This window comes from Sabethes cyaneus, chromosome 3 (assembly GCF_943734655.1).
Source record: "Sabethes cyaneus chromosome 3, idSabCyanKW18_F2, whole genome shotgun sequence".
NCBI classification, from domain to species: Eukaryota; Metazoa; Arthropoda; class Insecta; order Diptera; family Culicidae; genus Sabethes; species Sabethes cyaneus.
The window spans coordinates 248958489-248984957 of NC_071355.1; the positions used below are offsets into that span (position 1 = coordinate 248958489).

Sequence of the window (26469 nt, forward strand, 5' to 3'; positions counted from 1 at the left end):
CAGAAATTATTAAAAATATCAGCATTTTTATGACACACAAAGCAAAACTAGTTATTCCCTAATATTTTAGTTAGTTGTCAATCATACGCGATAAATCAAAGTGAGCTGAGATCTATTCAAATGCTTTTTATAATTAAAGAAGTCCTACCAGCCAAATTTCCAACGTTTTTTCGTGCGACGAAGAAGACAATGCCGACTAATCGTGTTAATTTCCGTCATTCATAAATGAAAATAACTCACGCAAGGCATTGTCGTTATTCTACAGCCAGGAAAACTTGCCTGACCTGCAGAAATTTTGTAGAATAACATTTGTCATGCCGTCCTACACAAATACATGCGCGTTAGCCTCGTAAACATTGTTGTGATTTTTAGTTCGGACGTTGAAAAATTTTGATGGACGGATTTTAAAACGGTACGACGAATTTTAGAAATAAAGTCAGTTGCGTAATTTCAATAATATGCTTTAATAATCGCTTTTCAGTGATTTCAAAGTTCACGGATCGGAAGGTAAGTGTGTTTTAGTCAAATCAGCACAAAAACTTTTGGAGTATTGATTAAATCCGTCCAACAAATGATGAAAATTAGAATGGCTTTCCTTATTACGACGGGAATTAGAAAAAAACCCTACATATTTCGGTTCGTGTCGTTCAGCGCAGAAGCTCATGTCGCGCGCTAACATACTGACATCTTTTGCGAAACGCAATTCATGACTTCGTTGGAAAATATTGACATAAGCTGCTGGGCCATTCCTTCGTATGCCTGCCTTAGTCTGCCAATTATCAATTCACATCGTCATCGTCGTTTTTCAGTGCAGAAAAGTGCAGCGGAAAAGGTTGTTGGTATTCCGACCGCACCGCCGATATCGACAACAGCCGTACGAAGGTACCTACAGTACGTACGCTTTTTTTCCTTTCCCTTGATACCCACCATGACCAGGTAACCGCAAAACCACCAACCGTGCTGGTGACGTCATTGGTTCACACGGTAACCAGCAAGTCGTGCAAATGTTTTCATTATGGTTTTTGCTGTTTCCCCCGCGGGAAGAAAAGCCCCAAAATCGGTTCCATTTTTGTATGGAATTACTGTCGATCTGAATTTACAATTTTTAGTAAATATCTTCTCAATACTCATTTTAATGTACCGCTCCTAAGAAACTAACCAAAAATGTCTGTTAGTTGGATTGAAAAGTTTTTTTTCTTCACTCACTGCTTGACATGCGTAACGCCTGCGGCGAATTTACGTACCGTACCAAGCGTGAAACAAGAGCACAACATCCGAAAGCGAAACCGGAGGGGCTGCTAATAGGATGCACGGTGCATTCACATTTTGCATAGTACTTAGTCGGTTATGTACTTTGTGTTATTTTGTATGCTAACACTGAGGCTGTTGTGTACTTCACCGCATGGCACGGGAAGTAGTATTGGGACGGAATAAAATTTGAGCCAGTAATCGATGTTGCAATGTAGGAAATTTTATTGGTACACAAGTGCAATCCGGTTCAACGTCTTTGGCTCTAAAAGTAACAAAGTGCGATAATTAATTTTGTCAAAAATAACTCCTGCAAACTTATCTGAAGCCAATCTCGACCACACAAATTAATCTAATTTTTCAGTCCTCATTTCATTTCCCAACATCATCTGTCCATCTCAAAATTAAACTGGCTAAACTGAGACTTTTCGCGTAACCACCCACTTCGGTCGATGGAAATCTCCCACACCCACCGGTCAGGTTGTCACAAAAAAAAAACAGTCAACCGACAGAAGCGACTTAGCAAAACGCTAGGAGACTATCGAGCGGGAAAAATCAGCAGTCCATAATTTAGCTCGATGATGCCACGTTCTTCTTCGCAATCGTTTCATCGAAATCATCGCACCATCGCCGTTCCGCTTAGTGAAGGGCAAAACGTGGAGGGCAGGGTCTACACGGTTACAGGGTACAATAGTTTGCAAAGTGCGGAGGATCAGAGCATAAAGAAAACCTACGAGCCAGAGCTGCTGTCTAGTCGGGTGATCTGCTGAGCGGGTGGAAACCCATCGCTACCGGCGAAACTCTCCCTCGTTTGAGATTATCTGAAGAAATTTATGAAACCGAGAAGCATAACAGTGATTATGGTGTGCCCGACACGGTGGATGGCGAAAAGTTAATTAGATGCTAAATTATTTACGGCTACGCGCTGGCACTCCTCCTCCCGATGGATCCGACGATGGTTGTCACACCGACCGACCGTCCGACCGACCCATTAGACCGGTTAGACGTCGTCGAGCGACGTCATCGGGGTTTATTTTACGAGATTTGGCAAGATCTTTTAATGGGTGTTCGATAGGAAATTAAATTTGCATAACAAAACGGCACCGGTTGGGATAAACAAAGTTGTCTATTTTGGTCAAATTTTTGACGACGCTAACAACCACAAACAATAAACCGGTCTGATAGTCTGAAATTATTTTACGAACTGAAAATGCACTTAAGAAGGCGCCGCCGCGATGGTTGCTATCCGTCTTAGTTTCACTTTCAATTTTATCGTTGAAATTTGTGTAACAATTGTGAAATATTGTAGGTTTTTAGGTGACCGAAAAAAGCAATAATTTCGTTGAAAAATATGATATGGTAAACTCTTAACTGTTAATATATCCAACCACTTGCGCGCCCAGGCGGAGGCAGACTGAGGCTCGTTTCCCACCTTCTCCGTAGAATTTATTGTAAAACAACATCATTTGTGTAAACCGGAAGTCTGCAGTTTGCAATTAAATCGGCCACTATTTTTGAGATAAGTAAATTAATTGCGTAAAAATAGCACAAGTCCAGTTATAAAATAACTAGTTTCAAGTCTAATTTAAGGCAACAACGAATTAAAATGGCATGAAAAAAAGAAAAACTAATGAAAAAATGTTATGGGAGAAAAAACGAGTACACAATGAGATAAAAATGAAAAAAAAAAACGGGAGAAGAAAGAAGAAAAATGTGATAAAAAAAGAAAAATCATAGAGAAAACGAGAAAAAAAAATTGGATAAAGTTGACAGAAAAAGAGGAATACGGCATAAAAAAGGGAAAAAATTAGAAAAAAAAACAAATGGTGAGACAAAAAAGGGTCGGAGAAAAACCGAAAGTGATAGAAAAGGAGAATAAGCAGGACATAATAAGCGGAAAAACAGAACAGAAGAAAACGAGGAACGAGATAGAAAATAAATAAAAAGGCGAAACGGAGACAGAAAATGACAAACATGAGCCTGGAAACGAGGAAAAACGGAAATTAAAACACGAAAAATGGAATAAAGGAAAATCATAATTCAGAACAAGTGCGAGAAACGAAACAGAAAATGGAAGGAAAGAAAGAGTAAGAGTAAACAGCGAAATAGAAAACGTAAAACAAGGGAAACCAAAAAAGAAAAGAAGAATAGCGAAAGAGAAAAAAGAAAATTGACTAAGAAAATGAGGAAAACGCAAAAAGAAAGCGAAAAACAGATTAAATGAGACAAAAAAAGACGAATGAACGGGACAAAAAATAGGAAAAACGTAGCGAGCAATGCCATAAAGGAAAACAGATTTAATGAGGTAGAAAAGGACGAAAATTTGTAACAAAAACAAGGTTGGAAATAAGCAAAAATGAGACTGGTAACGAGAAAAAAAAACGGAACAAAGAAACAAGAAACACGGGACAGGAAAAAATCAAATGAAAGAAAAACGAAAAACGGAAGCAAAGTGAAAGCAAAAACCAAGAAAACGGTACAGAAGAAACGGATCAAAAACTGGAAAACGGGACTAAAAAAAGAAAAAAATGAAACAGAAACCGGAACGGTAAAACGTCCATTCTAACACCCATTCATGTAAAATTTCGTATCACGACGGGTTTGAAGTAAAACTTCAAGTTCAAATGGATCCAATTCCAGATCCAAGTCTTTTTTAGCACCCGATTTCATGTCTAATTCTAAGTAAAACTTCCAGTGCAAATAACTTTAAATTTAAATCCAAGTACAAATCCAATTTTATTTCAATTTCCAGTTGAATACAAAGTAAAGTCTAGTATATTGTCCAATTTCAACTTCGATTTTATATCCATTGCACCCGAAAGCCCGAAGTTTTCAATCCAATTGGCCGGTACTTTTCTGATTACGTAGTAATAATGGAAACGTCATCCTACTATTTCTATGTTTTTCAGGCCAAAACATTCTTCTGAAAGGTCTAGTTCCCCACGCTTTGTTTGTGTCTGGGCACGCAAATGTACCCGGTATAATATAAAATGAGATGTAGTAAACTCGAAGTGTCGCAGGAAATCTTCGAGAACTTTGCTTGGCGGGAAAAAAAAAGTTACAAAAATGCTATTGACAAATCTGCCACCACATTGGCAATATGATACCGAAAGATAAATAGTTGTTCCGTCAAATCTCATCGGAAGCCTACCACAGCACAGTATTATATTATTCTATGGCAATTTTTAACGGCTTGTCAAGAAACCCGCCACCGCACCGGGGCAACCTTCGAGTTGTTTAGAAATCTTGTTCAAACCATATTCAAACCCGCACGACCATATACGCGGCAGATCTTCGGTCCGATGATCGACTGACTACTGCTGCTGCTGCTGCTGTTGCCGGGTCTAAGTGCAATTAAGAATGCCAGAGGAATTACATCAAACTTCACCGGAGCCGCACCGCAGCCAATGGATGGCTTCTACTCGCAGCGCACGGGCCGGTGCAAGCACTCTCGTTGATGGAGGATGTCGTTGGCCTTGATCGGATTCGAAATGCATGCAGGGCAGTGCAGCATCCGTCGGCGCGCGAGAAGCAGAGCAATGGAACAATTTGTAGGAGAGTACCACCGCCGCACCGCGACAGGCTGTCCTGTCTTCGGACGACACGGTGAGGTTGTCTCATTCACTGCGAAATGTTAACACAGATGTTTGCTGGCACATGTTCCCGCTAAATGGATGTCGTGAGGTTGATCACCTACAATGATGATCTTTTTCTTAATCGAATCTTTCAGTCTTAAGACTGGAAGGTGTGCCATTTTGTTTATTATGGGACCAACCCACAAGAAGACTTGTTTGTGACGTGACCTAAGTAAATTTGGGTGCATTTAACATTAAACAGACACTAAACAGTTGTTTTAAGTGCTCTCTTCTCTGAATCGACTATTTATAAGGTGCGGTTAAAACAAAAATGTTAAACCCAAATGTTATTTAATGACACCTATTGAGTTGAAACACGAACAAGTCAAGAAGGATGTTGGTCCACAAATTCTCATAACTCTCAAGCTTACAAGTACGCGGATGTCGAACTGTTTCAATCCGGCTCGAAACAGCTGCCCTCATGAACCAACAGTGCAACATTGTAGCCATCAACGTTGCGATTTTCCTCGGCACCTTTTTGCAGCCAGGTTAAATGCTGTATGATTGGCGCGACCGGTCACTACCGGACTGACGGTGTACCGACATATGTAGTATGTGCGGTTTAATTATTGCTTCACCGAAACCTGCCGAGGATTTGAGCTTCTGGTTGCTGGCACTGCGCTGAATGAACGCGAGTTCTCGACGGAGCAAACCGGCTCATTAACATTCCTCTCCATTCGGATCCGATCTGGTTTTGTGGAACGTTACCGCGACGCAAATTGCAGCCTTTCGGTCAGTTTATCAGGCAGGGGCCTCTCTGGTCGTTCTTTGCCGGGTCTATCGCAGACGCTGTGGTCAGTCGTATTCCCAGCCCGAATTGATTGGAATTGAATTTAGAATTGTGTCGCATTTATAGAGTACATACTTATTGACGACTCGTCTGGAAATTCAAGAATTTCTAAGACCATTCAGCCTATTTTGGAATAATTTTGAAAGATGCCCTTTACTTAATCGTACGCCGCCTTGAAGTCTATAAACAGATAGTGGTGCAAGATAATAACTCGAATTTTTTTTCTTAATAACAGAAACAAGATGAACATTTGGTCCATTGTGGAACATCCTTTTCGAAAACCTCGTTGGAATTCGCTAACAAAGGGTTTCTTTAACGACTTCAGTATCTGGAATAATGCGGGAGAATATTTACATAAGCCGAGTTGAGGAGGATGATACCTCAAGAATTGGCTTATTCGAGTCGTTGGCCCTTCTTGTAGTTTGGTCATATGAGACCTGCCAGCCAGTATGAGCCGTAGCAAGAGTTGACACGATCCCGTTCCTGATCCCTTTGTTCGTCTTATAGAGGCTTATATGCCATGTTTTTGGCCAAGCTGTGGAGCCACCAACATAGCGATGAGTGAACGGCTTACGAGCCGTTCAAATGAACCGGTTCACAAAAAAGAGCGTTATAAACGAACGGAAGAGTGGTTAAATGGACCATTGCTCTCCTTTATAATAAAGTATATCGACCCGAATGTAAAAACTATCGAGGCACTACATTCTTCAATTCAGCTCTCCCGTATCTTATTCTGGGAACTGAGACCCATTGGCGTAGCTAGGAAAGTTCTCTTGGAGGGGCCTAAGGGGCGCGTTCCAAAAATTTCCACAATGTATGAAAACATTGATCTACTAGTAACACTACAGTTCTACTAGTTCTGCTAGTAACACTACAATGTTCTCAGCATGAATATTTTTCTTTCTTTTTTACTCATCTCTGACTCTGTTGCGGTCCAACGAAAACTATTTTTTTTAAAGGTGGAGAAGTGTTTGGTGGGAAGAATGGTAGACTAGATGAAACTGCGAAACTTCGATATGGGGTCATAAATATATTGCGTAGTTCAAGTGCTGAGTGTGACTCTCACCCACACTCTCTCGGTTTGCGCCCAAGTGTTTTGACAGTTAAACTACCAGCACGCGACACCCTATATTAGATAGTTTCACATCTAGTTTCGCTCGTTCCAGTCTAACCATTCGTAGTATTCGTAATTTCTCCACCAAATATCGTCCACTGCACTTTCCGCTCGAACACGGTAAGGGCATGTATGTCCTATGTATTCCTGCCTATGATATCAAAGTCATCTGCAAAGTCTAGGAGTTGGCTACTCTTGATGAAAGTCGTCCCTCTCGTTTCGATACCCGCTCGCCCCTTTCGATACCAGATCACCCCTTCAAGAGGGATGTTGAACAGCATGCAGGATAATCCGTCACACCTTGTCTCAACCATCGTCGCGTCTTGAAGGGTCTCTCGACAGTGTCCCCAGCTGCACACGAAACGCAGTATTCGATGCGAAGTAACTCTGATCAGTCGCGTCAGTTTATCCGCAAAACCGTATTCGAACATTATCTGTCAGACCAGCGATCGACTGTATCGTATGCTGCTTTGAAATCAATAAACATGTGATGTATGGGCACGTTATATTCCCAACATATCAGTCGGACAGTTGGCCCCCAGCCGGCGAAACAGGATCTGGGAGAGTACCTTGTAGGCGGCGTCTACCATTTCTCGTTCTCGGTCATGTTTATAAAGCTCTGCCGACAGACGGTCCTTACCAGCGACTTTGGTGATCTTCAGCAACCGATTTATCGTTTTTCTTCTTGGAGATCAAGTGCTGGAACATTACTATCTTCCAAGGGCACTCCTAAGTTAACTTGCGTTCCGTTTCCTTCTGCAACTTCGCCATTGATGTGTTCATCGAAAAACCTGTCAACCACCTTCCGTTAGTTTGTGATTTAATACCTTTCCTCGTCACTGTGTAATATCGCAACTATATCAACAGCTGTCGATATTCGTTTTGGTTTATGCTCGAGAAATATAAGGAGGGAAATATTTTTGGGAACACATTGAATTGATATACATTGAAATTTTTTCCGGTTTTGAAATTCCAATGGGGAAATTTTCTGAAACCTAACCTAAGTCCCTAAGGCACCTTCTCAAGTTACGCCAATGCTGAGACCGTTAGCGGTGACCTTCATCGGCGGATAACAAGCACAACTTGCACACTCATCATCTGTTTGAGGACTTTAAGGCAGCGTACGATACAGTTAAACAACATGAGCTGTAGCAGATAATGCTGGAACATGATTTCCGACGAAACTAGTTAAGTTGATTCGTGTGACATGGGTCATCTGTAGAGCAGTAGAATAGGCCGTAAGGCCTTTTAAACTGGAAGCAGCGGGATTGGGACTTACCATTAACACTGCCAAAACGAAACGATTATTGCAAGTTAAATTGGTCTTACAGACTGCAATAAACTGAGTTCAATAAAACTCAGATTGCAAATTGGATATGTCAGACTAAGCCATCTAATGATCTAGAAATAATTGATTCTCTGGAATTAAGTAAAAGAAAACATTTTTCAAATTAAATTCTACTATTTATATTTATTCGCGACAGATACGTATTTCGCCAATGACTTGCAGGTTTCATCAGTGTCTGTTTTCGAAGTTCGAAGTTTTCGTCAGTTATTCTCTGCCTATGAAACAAACATACGTAGCAATTAGAATGTATTACGACAACAAAATAGAGGGACAAATAATTATGGGCAGGATAACTTTCATTGAGGTATTATTTTGATACAAACTTTCTTTCACAAGCGCTTGGTTTGGTGTTGTAGGTATACAATAAGATATGTATTTGTCGCAAGTCGGCTGGTTAATGGAAAATTAGCAGTCATTAACTTTTTGTCGGAGAGTTCAATTTCGGATGCAGTTTTCGGGCCCAACAGCAGTACTCTGCGTTTAGAACCGTATTCACTGTATTCTTCTTGTCAATCTAAACAAAGCGAATATATTTTTATGAACAGAGTTTTGTTTAAAAAAACTGCTTTTGAAATTTGCAGAATCGATGATGACTAATTTCACCTTAAAGACAATACTTTATCAGTAAAGGAATATCGTGTTATTGTCCTAGCTTTCATGCCATAGTGATAAACTTTCATCATATATTGTCTCAACATTTTGAAGCAGGGACAGTATCATTGTCTGTTGTGCGTTCGTGATTTTTAATTCCCTGACTTTAACAGTTGGCTGCGAAGTCTGTCGAATAAAAACAGAAGGTCAAGTTTCGAAAAAACGGAATGTAGCACCCATGGTAGCACCTAGACTTTGCGTTTTGTATTACCAATGATCAGAAATTTAGATGCTAGTAACGCCAGCAATCGTTTCACGCAAAATTAATCCGTTCAAGTGCATTTGCATTGCTATTATAAGCGAAAGAGAGCAGGCACGAAGAGAATCTATCATTTGCACATTATCCCTTTTCATATGATGTAGTTGACTACGTTGCATAACTTGTCTTTTGTGGTAGAATTTTTCTAATGAGGCGAGCGAACCTCGGGTTATCAATTGTTTCCCAGGCTTTTAGTTCGTCCACTCTAATTGCAGATTTGTATTCTATTCTGTTTAACATGTAACTGATTAACAGCAAACCTCATTTTAAGCGGATGCATTTTTCCTGTGGCCAAACTGCTGATAAGCTCCGGAATTTGACCTATTCTAACAGAAATATTGATGTACGAATCACGAGCGCAACAGTATATAAGCGCATTAACATTTGATCCAATATCAGTGCTTAACGATCAACTATCCAGCATGATGGCAAAATTCGTGCTGTTTTCAGCTCTAGTTACTGTAGCCGCAATAATTGATACTTCCATTGCAGAAAGCAATGAAAGTATTTCGAACTCGCCTTTTGGATATGAACTAACCCTTGCTGCCTTAGATGCAATTAATTTCAAGTAAGTAATAATTGCTGCTGAATTTTGTGCAGTCACAATTTTCAACTCTATCTCTAGTATGCAACATAGTAATTTAAGTTCCCAAAAACTTAACTCTAATATTGAGAGTTTGAAGAAAACTGCAGAAGAAATAGAAACACTGGTCACCAAGCAAGTTCAGCACGTCAGTATTCTGGAAGAGGAAATGATAAAATTTTTGCATCCCGAGACGAAAAATTTGCCACAAACCTGCGCGGAGATATCGAATCGTCGATCAGGTCTGTACCGCGTTCAACCACAGGCGGGATTTTCCGACGCTTTCGAAGTCTATTGTGATCAGGAATATAACGGTGGCGGTTGGTTGGTGATCCAAAACCGCTATGATGGCTCTGTTAATTTTTTTAGAGGTTGGAAGGAGTACGAAGCCGGCTTCGGGGATCTCCGCGGGGAGTTCTGGTTGGGATTGAAAAAACTTCACGAGCTGACGTATAGTAAACCCCATGAACTACATATTGTACTGGAGGACCACGATGGGAGAATTGTTACGGCACGGTATGACCGGTTTCTAGTAGCAGGGGCAGAGACGAAGTATGTTTTGAGTGACTTGGGAAAGTACAGTGGAAATGTGGGAGATTCGCTTACTGCACATCATTTGGGAATGAAGTTCTCGACTTTTGATGCCGATAATGATAAATACACCGGCACTAACTGTGCAGAACACCGCAAGGGCGGTTGGTGGTATAACAGCTGTGCTTATAGGTGGGTATACCCAATGCATTATCGGGTTGTAAGTTGGCATTTATTGTAACGTTTACCTTTACAGTAATTTGAACGGACCGTATCTGAAGGGAAAACAACCAGTGGAAAACTATTCGATTGTTATGTGTTGGGATGGGTTTCGTGGATACAAATATGGACTAAAACGGTCTCGTATGATGATTAGACCTGTTAACAATGTTTGAAATACTCTTACGAATAATCGGAACACGTTGTTGAAAATTCTGTTAAGGTTAGATTCTTAAATTTATGGTTACAAATTACCTATTTTCGATTTGCTACTGTAATGTTCATGTCCAGAAAATACTCCGAATTTGCTTACACACAATTGACGAAGCTGATTCAACCAATTTATTGTAATTCTATCTTGCAATCTATACATCGCTTTTTAGAACACACAACTCAATACCCCTCTCTACAATCATTAGCTCTACTCTATAATTCGTCGCCATAAATTGTATATGAAAACTTGCACGACTGTAAAACAATGCACAATGGGCAAAAACAAGCTCATAATCCCAAGAATTAGAATCCGCAATCTTACAAGATACCTATTTCTATGTAAAAAACTGTAGGAAATCGATTGGTGATAGTTTCAACCTGCGCAGACTTCAGGAAGTGCTCCATTTTGCCCTATTTTCCCCAAAAATCATGTTAAAAGCTAACCAAACAGTATAAAAACTTAATTGCCGCCCGTGAAACGAACTCAAATAACTTCCAAATTTTGTCATAACATCAGAAGAATCAAATTCCATCCATTGCATACTGTGCGAAATGCAAGAATAGTCCATTTTGCCCAATTCACCCCCATATACATAGATAACCTAATTAAAGCGATTAAAACTAACTCAAAGGTAAAAACAGTCTTCAAAAAAAAAGTGTATATTATCATACTGAATAACTTTGGAGAACAGTTGAAAGCAATAAATTAATTGGATGCGGAGTTATTGTGCAGAATCGATTTTTAAGTGTACTTTTTAAATAAATCATTATATCTCGCAACTAACAAAAGATAGATAGTTACTATATTCAGCAAAATTGCTCATTTCAGTGTGTTCTATAATTTTTCTGAAGAAAAAATTGTTTTTGGACGTATTCAACAAAACAAAAGTTTGTATCACCATGATAGATGAATAAAAGATCACCTTGATAGTTTGAAAAGATGCGCTGTATTTTATTGATAAACTTCTCTAAAGACACCATCGTTGCAAAATTACGATTGTTTTACGCAATAGCAAATGAACGGGTTTTTGTAGATCTAGGAGAGAATCAGGTAAAACGAACCGATTGTGTGTTCATCACGGGACTACATCGATGACAATCAACTCTCCTGATGTCTTTCGAGTAAATCGGTACTATTCAAGCTTATTCCCCTGTCTTTGAATTAGTTTTAATCGCTCTAATTACGTTTTACTATGTATTTAGGGGTGAATTGGGCAAAATAGACTATACCTGCATATCTGTTTCGGGAAGCAGATGAGGTGGAAGGTTTTCCCTCATTGCCTTCAACGGATATTACGCTTGGATTAGAAAAATTGAATTACTGAAAAAAATTGCCATGCAATTTCACAAAACTGGTAGCTTCTAACTCACAAGTTTTACGTAGGATAATGTCCGGAAAAGTAGAAAGTGGTCAAATCAATTGGCAACCCTGATTTTTTTTTAAACCCTATAAATGTACAGTGTTCTTACGTTAGTGCAAAAAGTGAAGATAAAAGCTTATAATGTACAGTGTGACACATATATATTCGAACAAAAGTCATTTTATGCTTGCAACGGCATATACAATTAATACAATCAAACTAATGCCATGTGTGTGTGTCATCATGACTTAAGCCTTACTTGACGTAGTTTCATGTTCGTATTGTGTCTCGTTCGGTGTACACGTACCAATATTCGAGTTACGGCCGTTGATAATAAATATATTCCGAAACGGTGCTGCATACAGCATTATTTTTCGTAAGCTCAAACATTAAAAGAGGATTTGCATACTATACAGTAAAAAGATTTGTCGAGACGGGATCTGTTGAAACCCGTAAAAAACCCGGAAGGAAACGAGGACTACAGAGGTCAAAAAGATTGTTCGAGAACGAGTTCGTCGCAGTTGCGACCGGTCCGCACAGAAAATGGTAGCTGGGCTTCGACGAACGACGAAAAAACGTAAAATTCATGGATTAACGGAAGCAACAAAACAAAAACGGCAGGAAAGATGCAAACTGCTGCTCCGTCGGCACGATGATTCCGAAGCGATTTTTTCTCATGAGAAGTTGTTTGTTCTTCAAACCCCGCATCATGCTCAAAACGATTGATTGTGGTCGGTTTCGAGCATGGGCGTTCCAATGCACAAACGGAATGTACCACGATACCAAAATTCATCATCGGTCATGGTATGTGGGGCATTTCAAACAAAGTGAAACTTCCTCTTGTATTTATTGAAAAGGGTGTGAAAGTTAATGCAAAACTCTATCCAGAAATGGTCTTAGAACAAAATTTTATGTCTTACGTTCGGGAAATGTATGGTGAAGAATATTACTGCTTTCAACAGGATGGAGCTCCAGTCCACACTGCAAATCTTGTGCAGACGTGATGCAAAGTCAATCTGACGGATTTCATATCGAAAACGGAATAGCCTCCAAGTTCTCCTGATTTGAACCTCTGGATTTTTGCATATGGGGATACATGCAGAAGAAGCTCAAGGATTATAAATATCATAATTTGGATGAATTTAAGTTAGTTATCAACAAGATATGGGATGATATTCTGATGGAAGTAGTGCGTGCCGCACGTAACGACTTCTAAGAGCGTTTGAAGCGTGTTATCCAGACAAAAGGCGATTCAATAGAGCAATGATTGTTTGTTGCATTCTATATCTTATGGGTAAACAACTTGTAAAAGTAAAATTCGAAATAAAGCCTTTGTTTACAAAAATATATGACTTTATTTTTGTTTGAATATATATGTGTTACACTGTAAAGTCTGGACGACTATCAACAAATAGTTACAATCGTTCTAACGACTGTCTCATTTGTTTTGTTTGTCTCGTCTGTCCCATCTGTCCCGTATGTCCCATATATTCCATCTTCCCGGCCTGGCTTCTCTGTCATGTCTGTCACGCCTTTTCTTACTTACTTACTTAGTTGGCCTAACGCCTTATGACAAGGGCTGCTTAGTATAATTTCTCCATCTAATTCGGTCCATGGCAGCTGGACTCCAATTCTATCTCGTCTTTTCTTTCTATTCTGACAGCCTCGTCTGTAGCGGACGTCTCGTTTGTCGCATCTTCATCATCTATTCCGTTTTATCGTTTTGTCTATATTGTTTTGTGTGTCCCGTCTATTTTGTTGTCATCGTCTGTCACATCTGCCCCATCTGTTCGATCCGTACCTTCTACCCTATCTGACCTGTCTTCTCTTTCTGTTCCTTGTCTAATGAGTTTCATTCGTCTCGTTTGGCCCGTCAATCCCATCTGTCCCAACAGTCTCCTTTGCTGTCCGTCTGTCCCATTTATCCGATATGATTTATCCTATCTCATATCATTTCGTCTGTTCCGTATTTTCAGTCTGCGTTGAGTTTCTCGTCGGTCTCGTTTGTCCCGTCTCGTCTCGTCTGTTTCGTTGCTCTCAATTGTCTTGTCTATCTCATCTGTCGGGGGGCCCTGTAACCGCAATGTTACCGAGTCTTCCTTGACAAGCGAGTGGTCGTGGGTTCGAATTTTAGTAGAATCAGGCCATTCGATGTTAAATGACTTTAGCATGGGGTTATTCTCAGGCCCCTCCACATCCTTCCTACTGCATTCTGCATTTACTAACAATGAAAGCCTCTTGCCAGGGCAAGTTATAAGAGTGGTACTTGCTTGAGGTGCGAATGAAGCCTCTTGTTCAAGGGCAAATTATAGCTTGTTCCGCTTCCTGGTTCTAGGAACGAGATTGGTAATGCATAAGCAGTAAGGAACACACAGATACATACCCTCACTCTGTGCTGAACTCTGCTTTACCGACCATGAAGCCTTTAGCCGGGACTGGTTATAAGAATGATACTTGCTCGAGGTGCGAATGAAGCCTCTTGTCCAAGGACAAATTGTAACTAGTCTCCACACTTCCTGACTCTAGAGCTAGATTTGTTGAAAAGTAGTAAGAAGCGTAGAGCGCCAGGAGCAGCGCCAGGTAAGAAAAAGTCCAATTTCTCTTTTTCGTTTTTTATGTCTATCGCTCTACCCAGATATTTTTTCAATTCAAATATATTACAAAATTGAAATGAAGCATAAAATTTACTCATAGAAAAAATTTAAGGTCAATCATTTTGTTCTAGATGTTCTTGATGTTTCTTCAAAGGTAAAAAGGGAATATTCGCGCATTAATTATTTTCGGAGTTTTTGTTTTTCACAGATGATAACTTTTGAATGCGTACTCAGAATGTTGTGATATTATTATCAAAAGGTCAGGAAATCTGTTCTGAACACATTTGGCATATACTCAATTTAAAACAAATTTCATATGCGGCTCTGGAGCTCCGAAAGCGAAGGCCGTCTACAGACGGTCTTACCCGTTAGAGGGTTAAGCACGTAATCTAATCTAATCTAATCTAATCTCACACTAACGCAGCGAATTCTTGAAGGCATCCTGGAAAATGATGATTACTTGAATCAATCATTTTTCTTGTCAACTGCCAGGCTAACTGCGCAGCATGTACCGCAGAGAGAATTCCAAGGAATCAAGTGGAACCAGAAAAAATACCTAATTCCAATAAACTCCTTGAAATCAAGGGGAAGGAAGAAAGCGTGGACTTCCCGTATCAAATGCTTCCTATATACATAGACATTAGAAAATGATTTATTTACAGTCGTTGGGAGTATCTTCACTAATATAAATTCTTATTGTAGCTTTCGACTGAATATCTTTGCAGAGTTTTGTTTTTCGGCTTTGCAGTCAAATTGCTCATAAAAACGAACGTTTTTCTTCTACTTCCGACGTTTGTATTAAATCTTTTTCAAGGATTAGAAAATTTTCGTTTTTCGTCTAGTGACCCTATCCAGTTGAGCATTAACGGTCACTTCTTTAAACGGTGCTAGCATTCGTTTTTGCATTACAATTTTGTATAAAAATTATCAAAAAATATCACAATTTAAATAAACTTTTCAAAATTTGAAATTTGGTACTATGCGCTACCTTTACCCAAAACTAACTGACAGTGAATCAGTTAAATTCAACGTTCGTACAAACGAATCCGTTGAGAACAATTGGTTTCTAGGTATTTCAGTTGAAAGAGGCATGACGATTGGAAATTTTGGAGTAATATATCATTCCGCTAGTTGAAATAATCAGCGCTTTTTGGAAATTTTAGACAACTGGTGGGATAATTTTGTTGACTTAAATAAATTAAATATTATTGCTGGTCTCACACTTAAAATTGATTGGCTTAATGTATCAAATTCGAACCAATTAAAGCAATTAGCAGATTTTTTCAACTTAAGGCAAACGGTTAGACAATTTATTAGAATTTCCAGACACAGTCGAACACTAAGTGATCACGTGTTTTCAAACTTTGACAAGGTCCATTCTGTTACAGAAGCCAATTGTAAAATTTCTGACCATGAGACAATTTTTTTTTTAATCGAGAAGGACCAAACCTGTGATGATAAAGTGAAGATAAAGTGCTGAAATAGATATTCGAAGCAGGCAGTGTCTCAGCTTGTTTCGAGAAGCTTGGATTTTCTCCCAATAACTGGTGTTTTAGACCATGAGGCAGCTGTGCTTACTAACACGCTGTAAGAGTGTACCAATAAGCTTGTTTTTGATAAGCATGTGGAACTACGTAACACAAACAACTGGTACTCTTTAGATCTAGTACGTTTGAAACGTGAAAGGGATAAAAAGTACAAGAAGTTTCGTAGAAGTAATAATAGTGATGATTAGGCTAGGTACACAGCCGCGCGTAACGTCTATTCACGCACCTTGAAAAAGGCTCGTTGTGATTATATTCAACGGAAGATTGATCACCATCAAAATAACATCAAGGAGTTATGGAAAATTTTAAAACAGTTGATTCAAAGTAAAGATAATTCTTCGCGGTCCATAAATTTCAATGGCACAGAAGAACAATCGAGTCAAGTAATAGCGAATAAATTCAACAGACACTGAGGAAGCCTGCAAGTCGTAGGCGAAATACGTATCTGTCGTGAATAAAATACACATAGTAGAATTAAATTGGATAAGTTTTCTTCTTTTTTAATTTTAGGTTTCATATTCTACTAATACGCTCCAAAAACTTCAGTTATTCTTGCTGTATTTTTGGATCTAAAACGCGCGTTTGGAATAATCTCTAGGGCCTTATTGTTATAAACCTTGAAGCGATTTGGTATTGTAGGAATGGCATATAAATGGTTTGAAAGCTATTTATGTGACAGAACTCAGAAAACTCGCCTTGATAATTTGAATTCTGATTCCCTTGCCAACACACTTGGTGTACCACAAGGAAGTGTATTGTGGCCCCTTTTGTTCATAATGTATATCAATGACATGAAACGAGTTTTACGGTTCTGCGCCATAAATTTGTTTGCGGACGACACTGTTCTATTCATTGCGGCTAAGGACCCTAATGAAATTGTCACACATTTAAACCAAGATTTACATTATCTTTCGAATTGGTTGAAATTTAAACAGCTTAAGCTCTACATTAGCAAGACAAAATATATGATCATTTCAGCCAACTCCAAGCCAGACGTAAACGTTGAAATTGATGGTGAGACTATTGACCGTGTAAATGAAGTAAAGTATCTTAGGGTAACCATTGATGACAAGTTAACCTTTAAGTCTCACATTGATAATGTCATCAAAAAAATGGCGAAAAAGTACGGTGTCTTGTGCCGTTTAAAAAATGAATTGACGATTAGTAGTAAAATTCTTTTATATAAGTCAATCATTTCACCACATATAGATTTTTGCTCATCCATCCTATTCCTTGCAAACGATACACAAATATTGAAGTTGCAGCGCTTGCAAAATAAAGTTATGCGATTAATTTTAAGATGTAATAGATACACTTCCTCATATATCATGCTGGACGCATTGCAATGGCTTTCTGTGAAGCAAAGAGTTTATTTTTTGACAATGGTGTTTCTATATAAAATTCTTAACGGGATGGTACCTCGATATTTGTGTGACCGAATTGAACGAGGAAGAGATTTGCATTCGTACAACACTAGAAACGCGGAAGATGCAAGAACGCCACATTTTTGTATGGAAGATCACAGAACTCTCTGTTGTACAAAGGAATAAATTATTTCAATTCGATGTCCAGAGAAATAAAACGTGCAGCAACAATGGCGGTATTCAAAAGGCTTTGCATTTCATACATAAAACCTACCTTATAGACACAATTTGATGATTTTTTTTTGTATTAATTTAAGAAGATTGTTTATTTAGTTATTTTTTGTATATTTAGTGGATATAGTTAGTTATCATGTTCACTGATGATGATGGATTTGAAATTGTTATTATTATTATTAATTAAAAAAGTTTAGAGAAGGCTACACATGTTTGAGCCACGCGCGCGAGAGCAGACATACACAATGTGTAAATTGAATGATCAGGTTAAAGTCCTGAACAAAGGGTTTGGAGCGGAAGCTGGACAGGCTTGGGTTTGCTTGTGGACTTTGGAACTCGTATACCATCGCTTTGTTGCGGAGTTGTATAGCGAGCACCAAAGTTCTGCAGGATCTCCCTCGTAGTTCTAGATCGTTATCTATCAACTCTGACCAGCTTGTGCTGCTAAATATTAGGTTCAATTCCTAATCAAGTCCAGATAATTTTCGGGTTGGACACGTTTTGGACAAGCTTTGGACATTTTTTGAAAATGTTGATATTCACTTGAAAGTTTGATATGTCTGCATTAGAAGCCAGTTCGTTATTTGCTTTTGTACCTGGCTACATTGTTACTACATAAATATCTTAATAGATAAATCGTCTCGCTCAAACCGTTGTAAGGGTATGAGGTGGGACCATCATCATCATCATCATCATCATCATCATCATCATCATCAATAGTGATAAACTTTCATCCTATATTGTCTCAACATTTTGAAGCAGGGACAGTAACATTGTCTGTTGTGTGTTCGTGATTTTTAATTCCCTGACTTTAACAGTTGGCTGCGAAGTCTGTCGAATAGAAACAGGAGGTCAAGTTTCGAAAAAACGGAATGTAGCACCCATGGTAGCACCTAGACTTTGCTTTTTGTAAGACCAATAATTAGACATTTAGATGCTAGTAGCTCCAGCAACCGTTTCATGCTAAATTAATCCGTTCAAGTGCATTTGCATTGCTATTATAAGTGGAAGAGAGCAGGCACGAAGAGAATCTATCATTTGCACATAAGCCCTTTTTACATATTGCTCGAGATATCTGGTCGCAGTTACTATGTTGCTTATCATGTCTTTTGTGGTAGAATTTTCGTAATGCGGCATGTGAACCTCGGGTCATCGATTGTTTCCCAGGCCTCGAATTCATCGTCGCTAATTGCAGATTTGTATTCCATTCTGTTTTACATACACGTTTAAACGGCATGCAAATGTTACGCTTGAGGTTTAATAGCCAACCTCATTTTAAGCGGCTGCGTTTTCCTTGCAGTCAAACCGCTGATAAGCTCCGAAATTTGATACATTCTCACAGACAGTAGTATATAAGCGTTTCAACATTGCATCCAATATCAATACTTAACGATCAACTGTCCAGCAAGATGGCAAAATTCGTGCTGCTTCCAGCTCTAGTTGCTGTAGTGACAATAATTGATTCTTCCATGGCAGAAAGCAATGAAAGTATTTCGAACTCAGCTTTTGGATACGAACTAATCGCTGCTAGTCTGGATGCACTTAATTACAAGTAAGTAAAAATTTAAATTCTGATTTCAAGTATGTAACAAAGCAATTTTAAACCCCTAAAAAACATAACTCTAGCATCGAGAGTTTAAAGAGGAGTGTAGACGGAATAGAAAAACTTGTTACAAAGCAAGTTCGGCACGTCAGTATTCTGGAAGAGGAAATAAATAAATTTTTACTTCCCGAGACGAGAAATTTGTCACAAACGTGCGCGAAAACATCAAATCGTCGATCAGGTCTGTACCGTATTCAGCCACAGGCAGGATTTTCCAATGCTTTCGAAGTCTATTGTGATCAGGAATATAACGGTGGCGGTTGGTTGGTGATCCAAAACCGCTATGATGGCACTGTTAATTTTTTTAGAGGCTGGAAGGAGTACGAAGCCGGCTTCGGGGATCTCCGTGGGGAGTTCTGGTTGGGACTGAAAAAACTTCACGAGCTGACGTATAGTAAACCTCATGAGCTACATATTGTACTGGAGGACTATGAAGGGAAAGTTGTCACAGCGCGGTACAACCGGTTTATTGTAGGAGGGGCAGAGACGAAGTATGTTTTGAGTAACTTGGGAAATTACAGTGGAAATGCGGGAGATTCGCTTACTGCACATCATTTGGGAATGAAGTTCTCGACTTTTGATTCCGATAATGATAAATACACCGGCACTAACTGTGCAGAACACCGCAAGGGCGGTTGGTGGTATAACAGCTGTGCTTATAGGTGGGTATACCCAATGCATTATCGGGTTGTAAGTTGGCATTTATTGTAACGTTTACCTTTACAGTAATTTGAACGGACCGTATCTGAAGGGAAAACAACCAGTGGAAAACTATTCGATTGTTATGTGTTGGGATGGGTTTCGTGGATACAAATATGGACTAAAACGGTCTCGTATGATGATTAGACCTGTTAACAATGTTTGAAATACTCTTACGAATAATCGGAACACGTTGTTGAAAATACTGTTAAGGTTAGATTCTTAAATTTATGGTTACAAATTACCTATTTTCGATTTGCTACTGCAATGTTCATGTCCAGAAAATACGCCGAATTTGCTTACACACAATTGAAGAAGCTGATTCAACCAATTTATTGTAATTCTATCTTGCAATCTATACATCGCTTTTTAGAACACACAACTCAATACCCCTCTCTACAATCATTAGCTCTACTCTATAATTCGTCGCCATAAATTGTATACGGAAACATGCACGACTGTAAAGCAATGCACAATGGGCAAAAACAAGCTCATAATCCCAAGAATTAGAAGCCGCAATCTTACAAGATACCTATTTCTATGTAAAAAACCCGAATTAATCCACCTAGTGGTGAAAGGAACCTTTGTTATACGGTCTTACTTGCTATTTGAGATAGAAATCGACACGTCTTTGGAAAATAATTCATTTATTGGTTGTAGTTGCGTAGTGCGTTGGTTTACATAATATTTTTAAAAATTAAATAAGTTTACAAAATTTGAACAAAATAGGAACACTTTTAAATTTTGATGAAAAAAGGATCATGAAATTGCTGAGTAAGGATAAGTAAGTTGTTATTAATCTGAGTAAGTGCAAATAAAAGTAAGTTGTAAGAGGAAATCTTATCCTTTAGCATATACATTGTCTAGTAAAGGTCTAGTTTATAGGTTTTTGAACTATGCATAGTTTCCTGTAATGCCATTCTATTTGAATCACATCAATAGAGTTTTCTTGAATAATTTTCATCAATTTTTATTAACTCACGCTGTTGTATTTTATACAACACGTGTAGGTTTTTCAACGCCATATTGTTATAAAGTTACAAATCGTTGTTTAACTAACGTGTATTCTTCAACAAACTTATTGTGAGCAAAATATCATAATTATTCAATGCATTAATAATTTAAATTGTTGGGAAAATTTATGCAGCAAAACTATCAGCAAATGTAAAATGTTTAAAATGTATCCGTCTGCTGATAGTCGAGTAATTCGGAGTCAAAATTAGGGTATTCTTTATAATCAAAGTTCTTCAGTTCCTAAACAAGCAAGAATACAGGTATACTATTTTCAGAAAAGTTGTGTATTTTTACTTTTTCTACAATTTTGTAGTACATGAAAAAGTCATGCAACAATTACAAAAAGAGCAAAAATAGAAAAACTGATTTTACAAATTCATATACAATAAATAAGATTTTTCTATCTTCGCTGCAGAGATAGAAGGTTACTGTCTTTAGCAAAATTTCCTGTAATAATATGCTCTTTAACTTTGCAGAACACATCAATCAACACATTCCCACTGAAGAAAAATAATTTTTTTATTTCACTTTTAGGGGGATTAATCAAAATTTAAATTCCACCAGACGATAGAGCTTTCAATTTCAAGAAACTCTTCCAAAGGTTCGATAAACCTAAAATCAAGTTTTCCCAGTCAAAACTCTAGTGCACACGTTTTCTTTGGTTTGGGGCTATTGTGCGCACGAGTAACTGTGTTACAAAAGTTGGCGCGAGTGTTCGACGGTTAATATATTTTAATCGGTAAAACCAATTCTCAAAACCTCTCGTTTGATATTAAAATAATTGAAATTAGGTAAATTATCTTGGTTAAAATCATTATAAATTATTGTAAATTTTGGTGTGGTGTATACGGTTGCTCATAACTTTCAAATTAAAAGGCCAATCAAAAAACCATTCAATAGTGATCTATTAGGATATATTATCTTTCAAATGAGACTAATAGCGCATAAATCGGTTTGGCCATCTCTAAGAAACAGGCGATAATTATTACCTTGTCAAAACAGGTTTTTTAAGCATAACTTTTAAACTACTTGTTTGTTTTCAATTAAAAATTCCTGAACAATTTAGCTTTAATAAGGGCTTTCATTTGATACTAAGATCGTTGAAATCGGTCATGTAGTTTTGAAGAAACCCGTGTCACGTATTTTTCACATTTTTGCTTATAACTCTTAAACGAAACGTCGTGTCACGAAACAACTCAATAGTGATCTACTAGACAATAACACCTTTCAAACAAAAGTAATAGCGAACCATTCGGTTCAGCCATCTCTGAGAAACAGGCGATAGAAAAAATCATTACATACATACACACACACACACACACACACACAGACATTGCTCAAATCGTCGAACCCTATCGATTGGTATATGTGACTTGGCCCTCCGGGCCTCGGATCAATTTCGTGTTTTTCGACCAATTTTTAAACCTGTTATAGTATAACAAAGGTAAAACTGTAGGAAATCGATTGGTGATAGTTACAACCTGCGCAGACTTCAGAAAGTGCTCCATTTTGCCCTATTTTCCCCAAAAATCATGTTAAAAGCTAACCAAACAGTATAAAAATTTATTTGCCGCCCGTAAAACGAACTCAAATAGCTTCCAAATTGTGTCAAAACATCAAAAGAAATCAAATTCCATCCATTCCATACTGTGCGAAATGCAAGAATAGTCCATTTTGCCCAATTCACCCCCATATACATAGATAACCTAATTAGAGCGATTAAAACTAACTCAAAGGTAAAAACAGTCTTCCAAAAAAATGTGTGTTTTATCATACTGAATAACTTTGGAGAACAGTTGAAATCAATAAATTAATTGGATGCGGAGTTATTGTGCAGAATTGAGTGTACTTTTTAAATAAATCATTATATCTCGCAACTAACAAAAGATAGATAGTTACTATATTCAGCAAAATTGCTCATTTCAGTGTGTTCTATAATTTTTCTGAAGAAAAAATTTTTTTTGGGCGTATTCAAAAAAACAAAAGTTTGTATCACCTTGATAGATGAATAAAAGATCACCTTGATAGTTTGAAAAGATGCGCTGTATTTTATTGATAAACTTTTCCAAAGACACCATCGTTGAAAAGTTACGATTGTTTTACGCAATAGCAAATGAACGTGTTTTTGTAGATCTAGGAGAGAATCAGGTAAAAAGAACCGATTGTGTATTCATCACGGTACTAAATTGATGACAATCAACTCTCCTGATGTCTTTCGAGTACATCGGTACTATTCAAGCTTATTCCCCTGTCTTTGCACTAGTTTTAATCGCTCTAATTAGGTTTTACTATGTATTTAGGGGTGAATTGGGCAAAATGGACTATACCTGCATTTCGCACAGTATGGAATGGATGGAATTTGATTCTTCTGATGTTATGACAACATTTGGAAGCTTCTTGAGTTCGTTTCATGAGGGGCAAATAAATTTTTATACTGTTTGGTTGGCTTTTACCGTGATTTTTAGGGAAAATAGGGCAAAACGGACCACTTCCCGCAGTCTGCGCAGGATGAAACCATCACCAATCGATTGCCTGCATTTTTTGCATAAGAATAGGTATCTTATAAGATTCCAAGCCGGTGGCTTCTAATTCTTGGGATTACGAGCTCGTTTTTGCCCATTGTCCAATGTATTGTTTACTTCGCTTTGTCTTACTCCAATCATTATGTAACTTCAATGTAAAATTGATAAGCCTACGGCTCAATGTGCGCTTTCCGATACGATCTTGTATTACCTGGGTAAACAATATGTATCCCGTATTTTGCACCAGACCTAGACACCGCAGTCTAAAAGTGCGAGTGGTACAAAAGTACGACATAGTAAGATTGCTGTAGTAAGAAAGAGAAAGAGCGACAAAGAGAGCAAATAATCAGGATTAGTCCAGGTAGAGTTGAAAAACACAATAATATACGTAATAATTTTATTTAAAATACTTCAAACAAATGTTGTTGATGGCACCTTCATGGACAGGAACAGGATGACTGTTCCGAGAATTCGTTGACTGGTCAAAAAACAGACATGACTTCAAACATTACTCTGTTAACTGGCCACTGAGATGTATCGTACTTAGCAATATGTTGACTTCTGACCTCTCAGTCAAGCTATTGCCGCCAGCGTCCTGCAGTCATCCCGGTCCTGAAGCTGATCATGGAAAGGAGGTCTTCCAACCCGTTATCGCAGGCAAGTAGCGTGTTCCAGTACAGTTTTCTTCCAGTCGTCAATCGCCCGTCGTTAAAGCAAAGGTTACATCCGATCAGATTTATTATCAGAACGTGAGGGGTTTGCGGATTAAAATCATTCAACTGCGGTAGTTTTCATTCTAACGGAAACCTGGCTCCACGAGCACATTGATAGCCGCGAAATCTCCTCCAACTATATGCTTTTTCGTTGTGTTCGCAATCCGGCAACCAGTCTTCATTCTCCGGGTGGCGGCGTGCTTCTTTGCGTCAAGAATCACCTGAAAAGCTACTGTGTGCCTCTGGCTAACTGCAAAAACCTCGAGCAAATTGCAATTTGGGTAAATTTACCTATCCTACACCCCACATGCTCGGCTTCTACAACATGCTCTGCACATGTGCATTACATTATAGATCGTTCTTCGGATGGTGATACCGTCCTATCTATAGGAGACTTTAACCTACCTAAATTACTCTGGCGGTTTGACAACGATATCGGCGGTCTCATTCTCTGTAATATGTCTACCGAACACGAACGTGTTACAATCGAAGGCCTGCTTCTTGCGGGATTACGACAAGTGTGTAATTTCGCCAACTTGAACGATAAATTTTTGTCAACCTTCCCGGGCACATAGATCTCATAGCTCTCACTCTCACGATCGAAACGATAGTCTCATTCCTGACTATCGTGCGTACGACTACAACATGCTGAACGATACGATACTTTCATTAACTAATAGATCGTTGGATGAAGCGCTGTTAGTATTCTATAGCACTCTCCGTGGAATCATTAGAGATCTTGGCCCACACAGAAGACACCAAATATCCATCTCTGCTTCCACCAAACCTTGGTGGACAGCGAAATTGCGCAACCTGCGCAACTTACACCGTAAATCTTGGAAACGATTCTTTCCTTCCAAGTCAGAATTAGACCGAGCATCTCTTCACTGATGTGTACAGTGCGCTATTCAATGCAGTTGTTCCAGTCATCTCTGAGACTCAGCACGGTTTGTTGAGAAACCGCTCAACAATTACTAATCTGATGTGCTACGTCTCTACTTTATCAAGAGTAGTCAAAGCAAAACGACAAGTGGACTCAGTGTATATCGACTTTGCAAAAGCTTTCGACATTGTACCACACCTTCTGGTTATCGAACATTCTGGTTATATTACTGAACGACTCTGTTCATATCTGACGTTGCTTATATGTTGCTTATTCCTTCCGGCGTACCCCAAGGAAGCGTACTCGGTCCATTGCTGTTCAATCGTTTTGTAACTGACTTGAGTGCACTTATGTCACCTCCCGTACTTTCGTTCACAAGGAGAGGGAGAGGTCCAAATAAGTAAAATTCACCACACACTGAAAAAGGCTGCAACCTGCAAGTCGTAGTCGAAAGAAGCGCATATGTGACGTTAGTCAAATTATAGTAGAACTAAAAGGAATTCATTTTCAATTAGTTCGCGATAAGCAATACTGCGACAAGTACTGCCGTTACTAAATGTAGCTTTGTGCTTTTTTGTCGGGAGTTGGTCCTTGTCGACGGCTTTTTTAGTCCTCATATATCAACCATCCCTGCTGTATCATTTATTTATTTCGGTACTCAACAACAGCTTCGCAAACGGCAAATCACTTCCACTGGATGCAGCAAATATTGCAAACGGACGGACAACACCCGCACCTTACTTTGACATGCTCCGAACGTACCGCGAAGCGAAAACGATAATTTATGCATTTCGGTGTGATTATTAACTGGGACTAGGACCGCGTCGTGTCCGTGCCGATGCGATGCGAAGCGATGGTGCAATTCCGCACGGTAAACCTTTCTTTCCGAACGAAGTGAAGCGTGACTTCCAAGCGCTCCCCGAAGTAGGTCGGCGCACGCATGTGGTCTATCAGACGTCCACCCAAGGATGATCGAATTAATTTGCAACCATTGTGAATCGCGGTTGGATCGAAATGGATCAATTTATTCCTCGATCATTATGTAATTTCGGCGTCCAACCAACAATGACTTCATTAGCCAAATCAATCGATTGAAATATTAGTGGATTGACTCGTTTGGCGCAGGCTCAGGTTTGCGAACTGCAAGTATGTCGTTAGATATTGATTTGCAGCCCTCTAGGGATCAATATACCGAAAGGAATGCTTAAATTTTGCACCGATTAAAGAAAGCTGCAACGGCTCAAACGAAATATTGCACAAAAGTTCATTATTGTGTTGAAATGCTAGTTGCTAAGTGGACAATAAGCCTAATAGCTCCAGGAGGCGAAATGGTTGCATAATTTT

The 26469-nt window shown here is 38.7% G+C and overlaps 1 protein-coding gene across 1 annotated transcript in view; it reads left to right on the forward strand.

Annotated features, from left to right (window-relative positions):
* LOC128743855 (angiotensin-converting enzyme) overlaps positions 1–26469 on the forward strand; it is a 257876-nt gene that overhangs the window by 183544 nt on the left and 47863 nt on the right. The gene's annotated exons all lie outside the window — the stretch shown is intronic.